Source organism: Rhinolophus ferrumequinum, chromosome 5, assembly GCF_004115265.2.
Source record: "Rhinolophus ferrumequinum isolate MPI-CBG mRhiFer1 chromosome 5, mRhiFer1_v1.p, whole genome shotgun sequence".
NCBI lineage: Eukaryota > Metazoa > Chordata > Mammalia > Chiroptera > Rhinolophidae > Rhinolophus > Rhinolophus ferrumequinum.
Genome location: NC_046288.1, coordinates 20,112,486 through 20,132,277, shown reverse-complemented (window position 1 = coordinate 20,132,277; position 19,792 = coordinate 20,112,486).

Here is a 19,792-nt window from a genome sequence, read left to right as displayed (position 1 = left end):
AAAGCAGAGATTGTGGCTGAGTGAGATGAAAGGTGGCTGTATTCCCAAGCCCTCCACTTAAAGGGACTGCACACAGACTTATTCACTGACAGACTCACTCACTCTGAGCTCCAGCACTCGGGTAGAGGTTCAAAAAGTACCAGGTATATACAGGGAGGAACTGAACTGTCCAGCATAAAGGTGAGGGCTGGAGGGGCTGCTTCCTCCCAGAGGAAGGAACTGGCACAGTACTTTGATTATTGTTAAGCCCTCCCCCTTTCTACATGCAGACACAAGTGGGCATCATATCTGAGTCTCCATCCTCCTGTCTATCACCTTTCATCTGCTGCGCCCTAGTGATTCTCTGAGACTACGCTCCACAGAATTTTTGGGCACACACAAACCACTTTCAGTGACTTTTCCATATAAACAGCCTGACTTGGCTCATGCTGCAGACTTCCCTAGGTCTCTCAAAGGTTCACAAAACCCAAATAATCAGCATTTGACTTCAGCATGTCCTGTACCTCTGGCTGAGCAGCCCTAAACCTGGCCCTAGCAACAGCCAGCCTTGGTTCATGGCCTGGCCTCTCAAGGTACCTCCAAGCACAGCACCGGTGCCTGACATCTGCAGATTGCTTTGTGGCTCACATCTGCAGATTGCTTTGTGCCCAAGGTGACCCTGGGCAGGACACAGACTACAACTGAACTTGGCCAGCAGCAGTTTGCCTCCCAGGAGGCCCAAGGGCTGGCGAACCCAGGGGCCAGCTTTGGACTGGGCCAGATTGTCACCCAGCCGCAACCAAGAATGCTACACCTAAAGGCAGACTGTGCAGGCACCAGAGCCCTGCTAAAGCAAATCCTGCTCTGTAGGTTCAGCCCCTGCACTGTAGGTACAGCTCCTCCACTGTAGACACAGCCAGTCCCCAAACCAATCAATCTTAGGGTCAATCCCTCCCATTGACATGTAAACATCAATCATGTCCCGACTACAACAGGAAAGCACACACAGCCCACACAGAGACACACTTGGAACACGTGTCTCTGGTTTTCAGGAAGCTGCATCCCATCTTAGGGAGACTGTACCACTGGATCCTACAGGTCACCTACTACATAAGGCCACTCTATTAAGACCAGAAGGCATAGCAGCCCTATATAGAAACAAATACAGGGAGGTGGCCACAATGGGGAGACAAAAAAACATGTCCCAAATAAAAGAACAGAACAAAACTCCAGAAAAACAAGTAAACAAAGTGGAGACAGGCAAAGCACCTGGTGCAGAGTTCCAAACACTGGTTATAAGGATGCTCAGTGATCTCAAAGAGAACTTCAACAAAGAGAGAAGAAACATAAAAATGGAGATAGAAAACATAAAAAATAACCAGTCAGAAATAAAGAATACAATAACTGAAATGAAAAATACATTAGAGGGAATCAATAGTAGATTAGATGAAGCAGAGGATCAAATCAGTGATTTAGAAAACAAGGTAGTAGAAAACACCCACTCAGAACAGCAAGAAGAAAAAGGAACCCAAAAAGATGAGGACAGCTTAAGGGGCCTCTGGGACAACATTAAGTACAAAAATATTCACATCATAAACGTACCAGAAAGGAAAGATAGAGAGCAAGGAATTGAAAATCTATTTGAAGAAATAATGACTGGAAACTTCCATAACCTGGATAAAGAAATAGATATACAAGCCTAGGAAGTGCAGAGAGTCCCAAACAAGATGAATGCAAAAATGTCCTCACCAAGATACATCATAATTAAAATGCCAAAGTTTAAAGACAAAAGGAGAATCTTAAAAGCAGCAAGAGAAAGAAAAGCAGTTAGTTACCTACAAGGGAGCTCCAAGACAATCAGCTAATTTCTCACCAGAAACTTTGCAGGCCAGAAGGGATTGACAGGAAATATTCAAAGTAATGAAAACCAAGGACATACAACCAAGACTACTCTACCCAGCAAAGCTATAATTTAGAATTAAAGGACAGCTAATGAGCTTCCCGGACTAGAAAAAGCTAAAGGAGTTCCTCAGCACCAAACCAGTATTGTCAGAAATGTGAGATGGACTTTTTTAAGACAAACGATAACAGCAACAAAACAAAAAACAGGATAAAAAATATGAACAATAAAATGGCAATAACAATTTATCTATTAACAATTACCTTAAATGTAAATGGATTAAATGTTCCAATCAAAAGACAAAGAAGGGCTTAATGGATAAGAAAACCAGACCCTTAGATATGCTGTACACAACAGACTCACTTCACATCAAAACACAAAGACTGAAAAAGTGTTGGGAAAAAGACATTTCATGAAAATGGAAATGAACAAACACAAATCTGTGGTAGCAATCCTTATACCAAACAAACGACTTGAAAATAAAGGCTATAACAAGTGACAAAGAATGATCCAGTAATCCTACTTCTGGATATTTACCCGAAGAAATGCTACGTCAAAGGGATGTGTGCATCCAGATGTTCATTACAAGATTATTCACAATGGCCAAGATGTAGAGGCATCCTAGGTGTCCATTGATGGATGAATGGATAAAGAGGAGGTGGTACATATACACAATGGATATGCTCAGCCATGGAAGGGAATGGGTTCTTGCCATCAGCGGTGGCATGGATGGACCTGAAGGGCGTTGTGTTAAATAAAATATGTCAGACAGTGAAAGACAGATGCAGTGTGATTTCACTTATATGTGAAATCTAAAGAGTAAAATAAACAAAACAGAAACAAACTCGTAGATACAGAAAACATTTTGATGGTTGCCAGATGGGGGCGGGAGGTGGTTGGGAATGGATGAATAAAGGGAAGGGATTAAGAAGTACAAATTTGTTGTTACAAAGTAATCATGGGGATATAGGGTATAACATAAGGAATATAGTCAGTAATAGTTTAATAACTATGTGTGGTGTCAAATGGGGGCTTGATTTATTGGGGTGATATAGGAAAGGGGCTTGGGGGGCAGGGTTAAAATGTGAAGGCACTAAGAAGTACAAATTGGTAGTTACAAAATAGTCACAGGGATGTACAGCATAGGGAATATAGTCAATAATACTGTGATAGCATGGTACGGTGTCAGATGGCTGCTGGACTTATGGTGATCATTTCTTTAGGTATATAAATTTTGAATAACTATTGTGTACAACTGAAACTAATATAATATTGTATGTTAGCTATATTTTAATAAAAATAATTTTAAAACGAAATATGGTACTCTCTAGAGACCAAAACATTTGTGTACTTTAGTTTATACATCTTCTCAGTTAAGTGCAATTTAAATCAGAACTCAGCTGGCATTTCTCAAAATTTCTCAAAGAAATTTTCTCTTTTCCAGGTATTTGAAAACTTACTATAAACTTCGGGTTTTCTGCTTCTTAACATCAGAACCTAACTTGATAGAATGGTCGGAGTTACCTGTAAGTTTCCTTAAAAAGCCCATAACAATTATTTTTTTTTAATAATGGCCTGAAAATGATTCAATTTATTGATGTAGGGTGCATGGATAAAAAAGGATATTTCCATTTATCTTTGGCTTTAACAGTAACTACTTGGAGAAGCAGAATGTCAGTAATTTCTTTGACATATTCCTCTTTTAAATATGATAGGAAATGCAATAGTATAAAAACTTTTACATTTTGACAGTGTTAAGTACAAAATAACAATATGTATAAGCACATATTTAATTGCAGTATCTCTGTAATTAAAGTAAATGAAAATAAAATAATAGTTATAAAAAATTTGATTTAATTATATTTAGATTACAGGATTAAATGCACCAATTTTCGTGAAAATTTATTAAGAGAAGTAATAGCTTACTCATGGACACCCATTCCTTTCTTTATTTCTTTTCTGTTTTTGTTTTTTACATGGTGAAAAAGTTTAAATTTATGTTACTTGAGGAGAACGTTCTAATTATGCAATAATCATTTGATCCCTAAAATGTTATGTATTTAAAATTAAAAAATTGGTATTTCTGAGCCCGAAAATTTTTGAGAAAGTATTTGCAAGACACTTTCAGATCAGGACAAAAATAATGAAAGAGATACAGTAAGGTGAAGATCTGAGCGTTATTGTGACAGACATTGGGAAATCAGATCTGCACCTGCCTATCTCAGACCTGGTTTTCAATGCTTCACTTGTACTGGCTTTCAGCCATTTTCAACCGTGGTACGAAGGAGGTATACAGTTTATTAAGTGACAAGGTCACCACTAATGATGTCCTGGAGGGCAGCCAGTGTAGTGCTAAATTCTGAACCGGCCATGTGGAAAGAAATGAGCATAAAACACGCAAAAATTTGCTGCATCTAAATTCACTGATAATACAAATAACACATCACTTCTACACTTTACAAACCACATTAACATGCAGAATTTACTGTGATAATCACAATGAGACAATGAGGAAGGGCAACATTTTAATTGACACTGACAAACAATGAAATTCATGTTCAGAATCACAAGGCATGTTTAAGGTGAGAAATTAATTACAAAGCATGCTTTCTTAAGTAAGACAAGGACAGAGAAAAAGAAAGCCTAAAGTGATAACTTGAGCTTAAAAGTGAGAGCTAATACAAAATGGCAAAGTAACTCAATACATACAAAATATTAGTAGTCCTGATGGAAGAATGGTAATAGAGAGGAATAACGCAAAAGTCTCCTTTTGCTTGCTGACAGTAAACCTGACAGTAAAATGTCCTTCACAGTTCTGTCCAAATGTGTGATCCATCAAGCCCTTGATCCTATGGTTTGTTGAAAAGGCTATGACAAAATTTAAATAATATGAATTTGACTTAAATCACCAGCTTTTACTTGAAAAAAAGCTTGTATTGCTTTTTCACTGAATAATTACTTATCTACATTATGAGCTGTTGAATCCTTGTTCCAACTTATCTTTAAAATTACTATTTTTTCTGTTCTTTATACACTGATATTATTAATAGAAATTTAAAACCTTTGTCCTGATGATTCTCAATCATCAACATCTTTAGCTTTTATTAGAAGTCTATCCATCCCCCCATTTCTACTGTAGGTTAATGTAAATTTTGAGCTAGGCAAACCCCGAAAAGCATTTAAGCTTATTCACTTTACCTTACAGATGAGTTGTAGGGGTTAAAAAATTAATCCTTACCCCTCATACTTCAAAAGAAAGAGAGTTCACTTCCCTGTCACCACTATCCAATATTTTTGCAGAATTAGCACCAAAAGCTGGATAGCTAATGTAACAGTTCAGGTCTGATTTTTTTTTTTTCCTTAAGACAATTACCTAAGCTTTCTTTAACTTACTTCAAGTAATGGCAGGATGACTAGTTTAAAAGCATGCTAAAAGGAGGAAAATATATTATTTAAACATGCTAGGCTTATTATGTAACTTAGAAATGAATGCACAGGTCTCTTCTTTAATGCTGTGTTAAGTGGATATGTGAACATAGGCCACTCCACTCACCATTCACCGGACAGTAATAGATTTCTAAATAAAACCCCAAATTGATAATCTAAAATAGTCATCAATAGAATATCTAAAAACTATCTGTATATTTCAAAATAAGCGTGACTATATGTGATCTATGATGAAAAAATATGTACTTTATAACAATCTGGAAAAATAAATTAAAACCATGGTCTTTTTTCTTAATATGTTTTTTTTTTAAGAACAGTTTTAGGTTCAGAGCAAAACTGAGAAGAATGTACAGACCTTTCCTACATACTCCCTGACCTCACACATACACAGCTCCACCCCCCATTGTCAGTATCTTCCACCAGTGTGTTATATTTGTGACAAACAATGATTCTACATGGACATCATAATAACTCATAATCCATACTTTACATTAGAGTTCATATCTGGAGTTGTACATTCTATGGGTTTGTACAATTGTATAATGACATGTATCTATCCATCATTATACTATCATACGGAGTATTTTCATAATCCTAAAATTCTCTGTGCTCCACCTCGTGATCTCTCCCACCCTTTCCTGAGGCTCTGGCAACCACTGATCTTTTTATTGTCTCCAGAGTTTTACCTTTTCCACAATACCATATAGTTGGAATCATACAATACGTAGCCTTTTCAGATTGGATTCTTTCATTTAGTAATATGCATTTAAGATTCCTCCCTTTATTTTCATTGCTTGAAAGTTCATTTCTTTTCAGCACTGAACAATATTTTCCTTTTTAGTCTGTTACTATAATGAGTTACATTAATTCATTTTTGAATGTCGGGCCACCCTTGCATACCTGGGATAAATACCACTTGGTCATCGTGTACAATTCTTTTTATACATAGTTGGATTTGACTTGTTATATTCTGTTGAGGATTTTTGTATCGATGTTCATGAGAGATATTGTTTTCCACAACTGCTTGAGCCGATTTCTATAATAAATGTCCTTTTATACATATCTCTGTATATCCTATTGATTCCACTTCTCTGGAGAACCCTGACTAGTGCAGCCATGAAAAGCATTCTTCATTTCTGTTGCAGTGTTCTTGACCTCTAGCATTTCTGTTTGATTCTTTCTTAGGAAATACTCATGGAAGTCTCTGTTTACCTTGCCCACTTGTCCTTAAAAGCTGTCTACTTTACCTGTTAGAGCCCTTATTAATCATAGGTGTTTTAAAATCCTCATCTGATAATTCCAGTATTCCAGCCCTGTCTGGTTCTGATGCTTGGTCTGTCTTTCAAATTGTGTTTTTGCCTTTTAGTAAGTCTTGTAAGTTTATTGTAATAGACATACATGGTTAAAGGAACTGCTGTAAACAGACCTTTAACAATGTGGTAGTAAGCTGAAGGGGAGGGTACATGTTCTATAGCCCTGTGATTAAGTATCAGTCTTTTAGTGAGCTTATGCCCCTGGACTGTGAACTTTACAACTCTTTGTCAGGTTTTTCTCCCCTCTTAGGTGGGACAGGATGGCAGAAGTGAGCTGGAGTTGAGTCTTTACCTTCCCCTAGGTCAGTTAGGCTGATACTACTGCAGAAAATTAAGCTCTGGTTAACCAGGCTTTTTTGAGGGTGGGCCTTGTTAAGAAGAACAGAGTGCTCTGGTATATTTCAAAAGGTTTCCTTTTCCCTCTTCCTGCAAAAAGCAGAGGTCACTTTTCTTTATTGTGGGAACACAGTGGAGCTCTTGGAGGTAAATCTCACAAAATTGTGAGTACTCCTCTATATGACTGGAACCCCTGGAGTTTTTAACTCTCAGAGTTGTTTATACTGAGCTTCCAGAAATCCATCAGTTACATTTCAGGTTTTTCTGCCCTGATGCTTGTTCCCCTGGCAGTTTCCACTCTTGAGTCTTTGTTCTTTAGGCTGTGCTTCCCTTTCTTTATTGGCCTAACTCTCTAAACCTTGAGTGGAAAATTTGCTATGTGTTCTCCCCTCTGTTATGGATCCAAGAAATGTTTATTTTTTCAGTCTTCAGATTTTGATTGTTGTTAGGACAGAGTGGTGACTTCCAAGCTCCTGACATGTTTAATCAGAACCCAGAACTGATGTAGTATTTATAACACACTAATGATATTCCATCTACCTCTTTATAATCCAATTAGAGTTCTATGTGTCCACTTTTAGACAATTCTTGTTCATATGAACACAGAATGGATTTCAGTGTCTTTTTTACACACATTTTCACATTTTTCCTGTTTGATAGTTTTGATGTTGCAGTTTATGACTTCTGTTTTATCAACTGTAGTTTTTGAAAATGTGGCCAAACAAATGTCTCCTTGCCCCACCACCCCACAGGCATCTGTATTTTATAATCTATTGCTTTCCAAAAGCTTTAGCCCACTTCTTCCTTTTCTTGTCTCATTCCTTTCCTTTTCTCCTTTACGTGGCTTAGAATTTTTGATGGCTGTTAGACCTGGATTATCAGGAAACTGATCAAAGAAAACGAAACATGTTGCAATGATACTGAGAAGAAACAATGAAAATTGCCACGATTGTCATTCAGTACTCAACCCCCAAATATTTTATTCACTCCATGATAATCAGAGAATAAAGCTATAGCTGCATATTTCAAGGAATTTGCAGTACATTTGTGGAATAAAAACATGTACACATCACTATAACAGAATGTCATATAAGATGTGGGCCACCAAGCTACACAGTGTTATTTAATTTAATTCAAGGGATACTGACTGTATTAACAAGCTCTGTGCTGCAGGCTAGAAGGAAAATGTTCTCTTCCCAGCTCTCTGCCTAATGAGAGAGACAGGAAAGTAAACAAACCATTATGATACAATGAGAAAAGTACTGCAATAGAGGAATGTTATAATAGTTCAAAAGAAAGAGAACATATATCCCCACACTATTCTGCTATAAAGCAGTATTTTTTTTTTTAATTTAAGATTTTAGAATGCTACAAAAACTTCTAACGGTCCTCAGTGAGAAAAATTGCATTAGCTATTTAGCTGAATACAGAAAATGGTACACATGTTGGCAAGTTATTTCTCTAAAACTTGACACAATTGAGGAGTGCAAACTCAGGCAGAAATATTCTCAAAGAATTTAATATTTTAAGACAGCATCAATTCTCTCTAAAATTTCTTTGGTCAACAAAATTATATTAATCAAAACACAGAAGTTCACACATTTGCCAGGTAACTCCTCAAAATGGATAGGCCCTCATGTTAAATAAAATCAAATACAAAACTGTAGAAGCATACACAATTAAGCCAGGAAGGTTTGGCATAGACAAGATGGAGAAGGCTCATGCATGTCACTTTACCCTCTCAGACTTTGTTCTTTATTTCAAATTACACTGGACATAGCTCTCATTATTAATTATTGACATAATTCAATGGATATTTATGTATTTTACAATTTATAAAACAAGTTAACATAGGTTACCTCATTTCAGTTCTATAAATGCACTTCGGAGTAATTATAATTCCAATTTTATAAACAAAAGGAAGAGTGATTGGAGAAGATAAGAAATAGCAAGTTGGTCAAGTAATACTTTGAACCACGCCTTCTAATGTCAACTTTGGCAATCTTCCCATAACATTTTAGCTGCTAACAATTTCAGTTCCAGATTTTGTGATTTTACTTTACTTTTTAGGTTATTTTTACCTTAAAATCTATAAGCTTTCTGCATAAAAATCTATCTAGTCTCTCATTTTAACATTAAACTTTTCAAAATATTACTTGTGGTAGAAAATTTTAATATATAAAACCTAAAATAAATAAAAGTTCCAAAGTACTTAATTCCCCCCAAAGGACTTTGCATTAATTTTATGTACAGTTTTCATTCAACAGAAATGTGTACTCTGTTTAAAAATGTATGTTCAAAACCATCCTTTCTACCCATGTTCAATTTATATTGAGTATTAAAAAAACTCATTTGATTCTTTAAAGATTCTTTAAAGAGAGATCTAAAACAAGACACATTTAAACTGATAAATGTTTTTTACAAAAAAATGTATTAAATGACACTAAATAAGATTGTTTTTACATTGTCACTTTGGTAAACATTTGTATTCTCTAACTTGAGCATGCATTTTCGCTGAGTGTTCAAAGGGACAAAAATTGTTCTGGGGGAGACAAAGTATGTTAAATATTATAATGATGTGTGGTCCTCTAGAGAGTCACAATGCATCAACAGACATACAGTATGTCTTTGGTATTAAATGTTGTGGTAGGCAATTAAAAAAAAAAGATGTCTAAAAGCCTAGTAAGGGAAGGGGACAGTTATTAAAGAGAGAGAGAGAGAGAGAGAGAGAGAGAGAGAGAGAGAGATCTCAAGATTATATCTCAGTGAATCCCAGAATTCTGTATTCTGTGAGAGAGAACTTAGGTTTTGGATTTTTTATGAAGTGAAAAAGACAGGTTTAATATACAGCCCAAGTACAGTGTCCAGTTACCACTTATCCACAATCCAACAATCCCCAAACTCTGCTTTGAAATCCAAGAAAATTTCCTAAATTGTCACCTGAAGAAAAATTAATCTGGATATCCCTGAAATTTCATTTCTTACCTTCTTTTTGGTAGCTTGGCAAAGAGCTATTTCAGCAGATCTAAGTTAACAGAAGAACACACTAATAGCACTCAACGCAAGTTCCATTGTCTCCCCCCAAGTTCTTCTTGATTAGGCCTCTTCCTTTACTTCCAAACTTTCCACTGCTTCATGGTCACCTAGATGTTTCCTGTGCACCTGTGTTTTCCATCCTATATGGAAGTAAACATTTCAAGGGTTGGCGTCTTCTTCTAGAGTTAGTTCCACAGTGTGCCCAGCCCAGTACATCCAGACTGTACATCCACAATCCTGACCTGAATTTATTTGAGGCTATTTATTGTCTTTATGTATACCTCTTAATGTAAATATCCATTCATGTAACACGAGAAATTTAATATGTTTGCTTACAGAGTGCTGCCACAAACCTCATGGGAGTATTAAGCATACTGAATATTAACTGAATTACCTTCCTAAAATTATATATATATAAATTATCTGGCCCCACTAGTTTCAGATAAAAGATTATGAACATGCAGAAAATGTTGTTTCGCCAAGACACTTGAGATAATGTAACAAAGTGTGAGGTACAGAATAGGAAAAGTAGAAAACTATGTGAACAGTGGCTTTGTGATGAAAAGGAAGCTAGGTTTGTGGGAGATGAACCTGAGACATGATTTTCTTGATTCTATGATCCTTTATTGTGATCCTTTATTATGTATCTCACAGGCCTAAACACCTTTCAGCTGGTAGGGTCTATATCTCTTTGCCTTAGCGTTTCCACTGCAGACAAGGTAGGTCATTTCCCTTCTTTCACCAGAAGTGTTCAACAAGTGACTGGTAGTATTTGGTATTTAATTCCTCTGATTCCTTTATTTCTTGAAGCAAGTGGGTTTTAACAATTTTCTCATGAGGTTAAATCCCTGTTGTACACAGTATAGCTGGTTTAATAGCATACTCTATTAGTTGCCTTCACTTCCTTGTTTTTTTGTTTGTTTGTTTGTTTGTTTTAACTTCTGCACTTCTCTACTTGTATATACTGCCCTTTCCAAATAAATTATTTGCACTTATTTCCTTCTCTCTGGGTCTGATCCTGGGCAAAACAAAACTAAACAAAGACTTTTAAGTTTTACAATCTTAACCAAGGTACAAAAATCCTTTCATTAAATCCCATATTAATCACTGGGCTTCTCCTACTTATTTATCTTTAATGTTGCCCAACTCCCTACTTGGCTTCATAACAATTTGCCTTGACATTTCTTATTATGATTTTCTATCAGTCAATTAATGATTTTGCAATATCAGGTTAAACCAACACTGTTCCCTTCAAGCTGCTTGATTGTCTGAACCTGTGGTCTAGTTCCATAACCTGCTGAAAATTATGATATACCAGCTGGATTAGACCTCCGCTATGTACATCCATTGGATCTAAATGCTCCTTTATGTCAGAATGTCTCTTTGTTTCAAGAACATAGATTCAAGCCCCAACAATGATCAGTCTGTTCTATTCCATTTTAATGAAGTGGGATGTATTCAGCCCTTTTCTGAGATAAGATCTTGTGAATCATGATAATTATCATCATCATAATAAAAAAATCTGGAAGACTTACTAAGTGCCATAAACTATGACAAATGCTGTACTGTATATTGTATCTCATCTCTATGAACTAGCTCTGTTTATCATCATACTGAGACTGAGAATAGTGAGCTAACACACTCAAGAGCATACAACTAGGAAAAGGTAGAGTAGCAATTTATCCCCAGGACATCTGATTGCAGAATTCAGGCTTTTAACCCCTACATTATGATAGCTTTCTAAATTCTTCCAAACTAAAGAAATCTTGCCCCTTTCAGGGAAAAATAAATCTCAGTCTAGTGTTAATGATTAGAAGTCCTTTATTCATTACCTCAGTACCCAAAAATATTTTTATTCAGGCTGTACCAATATTTCCAACACTAGTGGCTTATAAATTCACCCTTTTCTTAAATTTATTTTCTCTCTCTCACAGATCAAAAGCCATAACGAGTAAGGGATATAATTGCTACTTAAGCTCCAATTTCCAAACATTTGTATTATATGGTTTATAATTAATAACACAAGTGCTAGAAGCAGTCTTAATCCATTTTTAAAAAGAACTAGATAAATATGTCATTAAAATCGGGACTTATTTTGATCTCAATACATTGTTGTATTACAAATGTTTGTTTAATCGTTTAATCACATTTCCATTCATGATGGCAGAGGAGGTAAATGCTATGCTTGCCTGATCCCATGACCACATTAATATTACAAATAAACCACAGAATAACAATCATTGAGAATCACCTAAAGTCTAGCTGAACAAAGTTTTATTACTAAGGATATACAGAAAAAGCCACATTGAGTCTGGTAGGAGGGGTAGAAACACTGAACACTGGTCCCACACCCATACCCACATGTAGCAGTTAAAAATCCACAGGAATATCTCAGCTGCAGAGTTCCCCATTGAGGGGAACCACACCAGGCTCCCTAGCTCAAGGTTCCAGTGCCAGGAAGAAAAGTCCCCCAAAATTCTGGCTGTTAAAACCAGTGGAGATTGTGGATTAGTGAGAAGGAGGGCAGCTGGAGTCGCAGGCATTACACTTAAAGGGCCTGTGCATGGACTAACTCAATGACAGACTCACTCAGTCCATGGCCTATCTTGGCTCATGCTGTGGATTTTCCATTTTATCTCAAGGATTCACAAAACCCACACAAGTAACATCTGGCCTTGATGTGCCCCATACCTCTTGCTAAGCAGCCCTGTGCCCAGCACTAGCAGCAGCCCACCTCAGTTCACAGCTTAGCTCCTCCCACCCCCAAGCCTGGCACAAGTGGCAAACATCTGCAGAACACTTTGTAGCTCATATCAAGTGGATCCAGGCAGAACCAGGCTGTGGCTGACACTGGCATGCAACAGAGCCCCTCCTAAGAGATCCCACAACTGACAAACCCAGTGCACAGCTTCAGACCATGACAAAGTACCAACCAATCACCTCCACAAACAACACACACAAAGGCAGACTGGGCAGATACCAGAGCCCTGCTAAAGTGAAATCTGCTCCATAGGGTCAGCTACTGCACAACACTGTAGTCACAGGCAGTCCTTATAACCAATCAGCTGAGGGTTGCTCCCTCCCATTGATGTGTAAACAGCAACCAAGACTCAACTATAACAGGAGGGTACACACAATCCACACAATGGACACACTTGGAGCACCCAGCTCAGGTGACCAGGGAGACTGTGCCACTGGGCTTCACAGGATACCTACAACATAAGGACAATCTACTAAGATGAGGAGACATAGCAGCCCTACCAAATACACAGAAACAAGCACAGGGAGGCAGATAAAGTTGGGAGAAAAAGAAACATGTCTCAGATGAAAGAATAAAACAAAGCTCCAGAAAGAGAACTAAACCAAATGGAGACAAGCAATCTACAAGATGCAAAGTTCAAAACACTGGTTACAAGGATGCTTGATAATCTCAGAGAGAACTTCAACAAAGAGATTAGAAACTTAAAGATAGAGATAGAAGACATAAAAAAGAACCAGTCAAAAATGAAGCATACCATAATTGAAATGAAGAACACATTAGAGGGAATTAAGAGTAGATTAGATGAAGCAGAGGTTGAATCAGTGATTTGGAAGATAAGGTAGCAGAAAACACCCAATCAAAACAGCAAAAAGAAATCAGAACAGCAAAAAGAAAACAAAGGATCCAAAAAATGATGATAGTTTGAGGGGCCTCTGGAACAACATCAAGCACACCAAGATTCACATCATAAAGGTACTAGAAGGAGAAGAGAGACAGCAAGGAATTGAAAAACTATTTGAAGAAAGAGTGACGGAGAACTTTCCTAACCTGGTGAAGGAAACTGACATACAAGTCAAGGAAGTGCAAAGAGACCCCAACAAAAAGAACCCAAAGAGGCTCACACTAAGACACATCATAATTAAAATTCCAAAGCTTAAAGACAAAGGGAGAATCTTAAAAGCAGCAAGAGAAAAGCAGCCAGTTACTTACAAGGGAGTAAGTACTGTCAGCAACTTCTCAATAGAAACTTTACAGGCCAGAAGGAGTTGGCATGAAATATTCAAAGTGATGGAAAGCAAGGACCTACAACCAAGATTACTCTATCCACCAAAGCTATTATTTAGAATTGAAAGACAAACAAAGAACTTACAAGAAAAGAAAAAGCTAAAGGAGTTCTTCACCACCAAAGCTGTGACAAGAAATGTAAAAGGTACTTCTTTAAGAAAAAGAAGAAAAAAAATGAAAATATGAATAATAAAATGTCAAGAACTACATATCTATCAACAATTGCTTTAAATGTAAATGGATTACATGTTCCAATCAAAAGACATAAGGTGGATGAATGGATAAGAAAACAAGACCCTTACATATGTTACCTACAAAACTCACTTCAGACTGAAAGACACACACAGATTTAAAGTAAAAGGATGTAGAAAGATATTTCATGAGAATTGGGCGTGGAGAGCTAGGGTAGCAATCCTTATACCCAACAACATCATCTTTAAAATACAGGTTATAATAAGAGATAATGAAAGACTCAGTAATCTCACTACAGGATACTTATCTGAAGAAACCCAAAACACTACTTCAAAGGGACATGTGCATCCATATGATCAGTGCAGCATTATTTACAGTGGCCAAGGATAGAGGCAACCTGGGTGTCCACCAATGGGTGAATGGATAAAGATGAGGTGATATACATATACAACGGAATATTACTCAATCATAAAAAAAGAATGAAATCTTGCCATCTGCCACAACATGGATGGATCTAAAGTGTGTTGTGTTGAGTGGAGTAAAGCAGAGAGTGAAAGACAAATGCCATATGATTTCACTTATATGTGGAATATGAAGAACATACTAAACAAATGAAACAAAACAAATTCATAGATACAGAGAACATTTTCATGGTTGCCAGATGGGAGTGGGGGTTGGAGGGGTGGGTGCAAAAGGGAAAGGGATTAAGAAGTACAAAGTGGCAATTACAAAATAGTCATGGTAATGTAAAGTATAGCATAAGGAATATAGTCAATAATATTGTAATAACTATGTATAGTGCTAGGTGTGTACTAGATTTATCAGGGTGATCACTTCATAAGTTATATGAATGTATAATCACTATGTTGTACATGTGAAACTAATATAATATTGTATGTCAATTGTAATATAATATAATAAAAAATATTAAAAAAATAATCATTATGTGTGATTAATATCTACTTATTATTTAAATCCTGAAATGGAGTTTTCTTTCCAAATAATCACTCTTCTAAATACTGATGCTTAGCACATAGTTTTATGAATACTGAAGCTATTATTGCACAAGTACCTTGAGACAGTACTACATAAAATATTTTACATGGATTACTGTGATAAAGTCTCTTAACAAACGTGGAGAATATGGATTATCTACTTATTTTTGAAAGAAATTGAAAATGAGAAGACTTTGACCAATATCCCTTTTGTGATAAAAAAAGGAAAAAAAAGAAAAACAAAACCAGAAAGAACATGAAAACCAAAAATGTAATGGGGAAAATGGTATTAAATGATGAAGAGTCTGTTGATTGAGTGCTTGATCTCAATGCTTTTGGTAAGGATGCATACAGGAGGGGTAGCATCTTAGAAAAAAGAACACCCTAACAAAACTTTGAATTTGAGAAAGTAAACTAGATTTCCTTGGTAAACCTAATTGTCAATAAGCTGGTCCTCCTCCTACTGACATTCAGTATTGAAAAAAAGTAATGCAGTGGTTCTAAGAATTAAACATTGATATGAATCCTATTCTAGGAATGTCAGATGTTTAGTTCCATGTAGCTCAGAAAGAAAACATGAGGGTAAGAGAAAATTTAGGAGAATTATGCCCTCCCAGCCTTTAAAGTGACACTATTCTCTTCCTTTCGTGACTATACACTTTCCTACACACAAGTTAATGAAAAATAGTGGTATTTGTTTCATTCCTTCACTTCTGAAATATAAACACATGTCTGTTGACATTAAACTCATGTTCATTAATTATAAACTGATAGATTTAAGGATATGTCTATGACTTCTATTCTATATAAAAATACATATAGGATATGTATCATAATAGGATATTATACAATATCATCAAGACTTAAAATTCATGCTCTGGAATAAGACCAACTATTTGGACATTCAAACTCGAATGTTTACTTGCCGTGTGGCTTTGGATAAGTCACTTAGCCATGTATGCCTTCACCATTCTTATTTATACAATGAGCACAAGAACTCTGAAATAACAAATTTTATGGAACTAGCTTAATGTCTGACACATAGTGAGTACTCAAAAAATTGCTATTATTTTTACTACATGAAGAAATTAAGTTTCAAATTTACTAGAATTGAAAAGTCTCAGATATAATAAAGTAAAAACTATTTTTCCCTACGGTCTCCACTAAAAAATAGTGGGGGTGCTAAATCTTTTCTTAGGAGGATAGTACAGTTGGATAGCTCCAGATTTTCATGAATTTTTTTTTTTTTTTGGAAAATGAACTGTGAAGTTTTTTTTAATTTTTTTTTATTTTATATGAATTATTCTGAATGTATCAGGAGGGTGGAGAGCTAATTAAAAAGTTTCTCTGTAGAAAATGTCTCCTTGGCCTTAAGCCAATAGATCAGATAAAAAGGAAGAAGCAAAGAAGGGAAGGTAGTCTGGAACTGATGAATTTCTAATGAATATTGAGGGTCAACAGGTCATGCTACAATAGCGTGATGTGCCATAAATAATGTTTTACTCCCTTGAAACTGCAGCTATGTGTACTTTTTATGCTTTCGTCAAATGTAAACATTTATGCGTACTGAAGAGTGGAAAACTATCAATTTATAATTCTATGACATGTCAACTAATGATTAAAAAGTTTATATCAACATATTTAATTTGCCAGAAACATAACGGTAAATGGTAGAAACAATATAAGAACATGTGTGCATTGAGATAAAGAGGTGAGAGCAAGTGAAATACAAAAGCATTCTTAGCTTTAATTGGTTTGATTCAAGGAATAGAGTTTAGGCTATTCTAAGGGATTTTTGTAGTCTGTGTTCTGTTAACATTTTATAATAATAATAATAATTATTATTATTATCATTATTATCATTATCATTATGATTATTGTTGTTGTTGTCGTTTTATAAGGAGAGATAAGATAAATCCCACAGAAAATCAAGAAGATCCATGATAAAGCTGAGCTGATGGCTGGATCTAGATTAGAGGAAACCCTTGGAACCTCAGCCGCAGATTTTGTGGATCTTCATGTGAGGGTTTTCCCATTTTTTTGCCTCATCTGTTCCATGTCTCCCCCCGCGCCTCAACCTGGTCCAGAAAGCCAGGATTATGATTTGTTACACAACGTTGCCTACCAACTGTGTATCAGTTGGAGGAAAGTCATTTATAAAATAAATTTTGAAAGGTGTCACAAATCATTCCCCATGTCTGGGAATTCTGAGGTAGTAATAGAGAGACGTTGCATTTAAATTAAAAGCAGGATAAGAGGTGGGGACTCTACTTAGGAATAGATAGAAGGTAATTATCTAAAGTTAAGGTGATGGGTTTATGATGGTAAAACCAGACTCCCATATTTTGGGACAAAATGCTGAAAAATGATGTAGGGTTACCAACTAGACAGACACTAAGTCAGTCCCATATTTATATTTTGTTCACAGCTGCTTCACTAGTATTAAGTATAATCCCTGGGACACAGTAGTTGCCCAGTAACAGTTGTTGATTAGCACTTTCTGTGTGTGTGTGTGTGTGTGTGTGTGTGTGTGTGTGTGTGTGTGTGTCTCCCTGAATTTCCTGTGTACTTACTATCCCCGTTCTCTCTCTCCTTCATAGAAAAAGAATGATCTTGACTCACTATCTGCAATTTCCCTCCTCCCATGCTCTCTTGAACATTTTCCTTTTAGGCCTCTACCCTCAACTTTCTACTTCAAAGATATTTTTATCTAAGTTAGCAACGACCTCTACTTGGCTCATTCCCACAGTTAAATTTCAGTTGACATTTTATTTAACTTTTCAGCAGCACCGAACACAACTGATCATTCCTTCATCCATAAAATAATTTCTTTACTTCACATCCATTGTATCACACAATTCTGACTTTATTTTTTCCTCCTTGGTCATTCCAAGTTCTCCCTCATTTCTTTGACCTCATTTTATTAATATTGAAATGTTCTGAGGTTTTTCCTTGGATGTTTTCAGTTTTTCAGTCTACTTCCTCTCTTGATGATCTCATCCAATCTATGTCTCCCAAATTCATATTTGCTAACCCAAATTATTATCCTGAAATTCAGAAATAAACATATACCTTGCTATTTAACATTTCAATTTGGATATTTAATAGGAACCTCAAAATTAACATGTCCAAAAAAGATTTCCCAATCTTCCCCTCCAAACTTGTCATGCTTGTATGTGTCTCCATCTCAGATAATGACAATTCTATCCTTCCAGTTATTCAGGCCAAATAACTTGGTGTTATCCTGTACTCTTCTCATTTGCTCATGCCCTGTATTCAGTGTGTTCACATGTCCTGTCATTTCCATATTCAAAATATTTCCAGAGTCTAAACAGTTTTCAACAACTCCACTGTTATTGCCCTTTTTAAAACCACAGTTATAATACGTCCAGATCTTTGTAACAGTCTCCCTAACCTGTTTGTTCAATCTGTTTTCAAAACAGCAAAGTGTTCCTGTTGAAGATTCATCACATCATGTCATTGATCTTCACAGACTCCCCCAATGCTTTCCTATATCCCCTTCGAGTAAAAAACAAAGTGTTTACAATTATCTATAAGACCTACCACAATCCCTTGTAGGTACTTTGGCCTCATTTCCTTATACTCACTCCATTCCTTCCATACTGTTTTCCTCTGCATTTCCTTGAACTCACCAGATACACGTGCCATCTCAGGGACTTTCCACTTGCTGCTTCAACTGTCTGGAACATAATTCCACCATCAACATAACTTTACCAGTTATCAACGTTACTTTCAAATCTTTGCTCAAATGTCACTTTATTAGAGAGGAGTCCTTTTTACTGGTTATCCAATTTAAATTTGCAAATTCCCCACTTCCCAACACCTTCTCTTTCACTTCTCTTTCTTCTTATTATTATTATAATTATTAATTATTTATCCAAAGCACTTACACCATCAGCACACCATATATTTTACTTATTCTTGTTGTGTGTTATTTATATCCCAGTATTTCAACATAAACTCCTTGAAGGCAGGGATATTTATCGTTTTGTTTTTAACTGCTATGTTCCTGGAGCCTAAAATAGTGCCTGCCTCAAGGTAACAGCTTAATATATAATTATTAAATGAATGAATATTAAATGCCAAATTATTTGTAGTGCTAGCAGCATTTTAGAAGTTCAGGAGAAGACACTGGGGATTACAAGGATCTCTGGATAGATAAAATGGTACTAGATTTAGACTTCAAATGAGGACATTGTGTATATGAGGAAGACTGTAAGCAAAGGCAGAATATGCCAGGCATGTGCTGATAGACCTAGTATAATTATCTACCTAGAATAGGTGACTTGAGCTGGAGAAAGGTAAGAAATCACTTTACAAAATTGTTCTTGTCCCATCTGGTAGAATAGCACAGGGATCTCCCCACTAGAGAATTCTGATTTAAGAATTTCTTCCTTTTCATTAAAAACAAGATGAAACAAAAAGAATTACTTCCTCAACACTCACCAGTGTACAATGATTAACACCACTTTATGACATAACCTCTGAGACATTCTAAAAAGTGATCGTTCTGAGAGGTGAGAGGAAG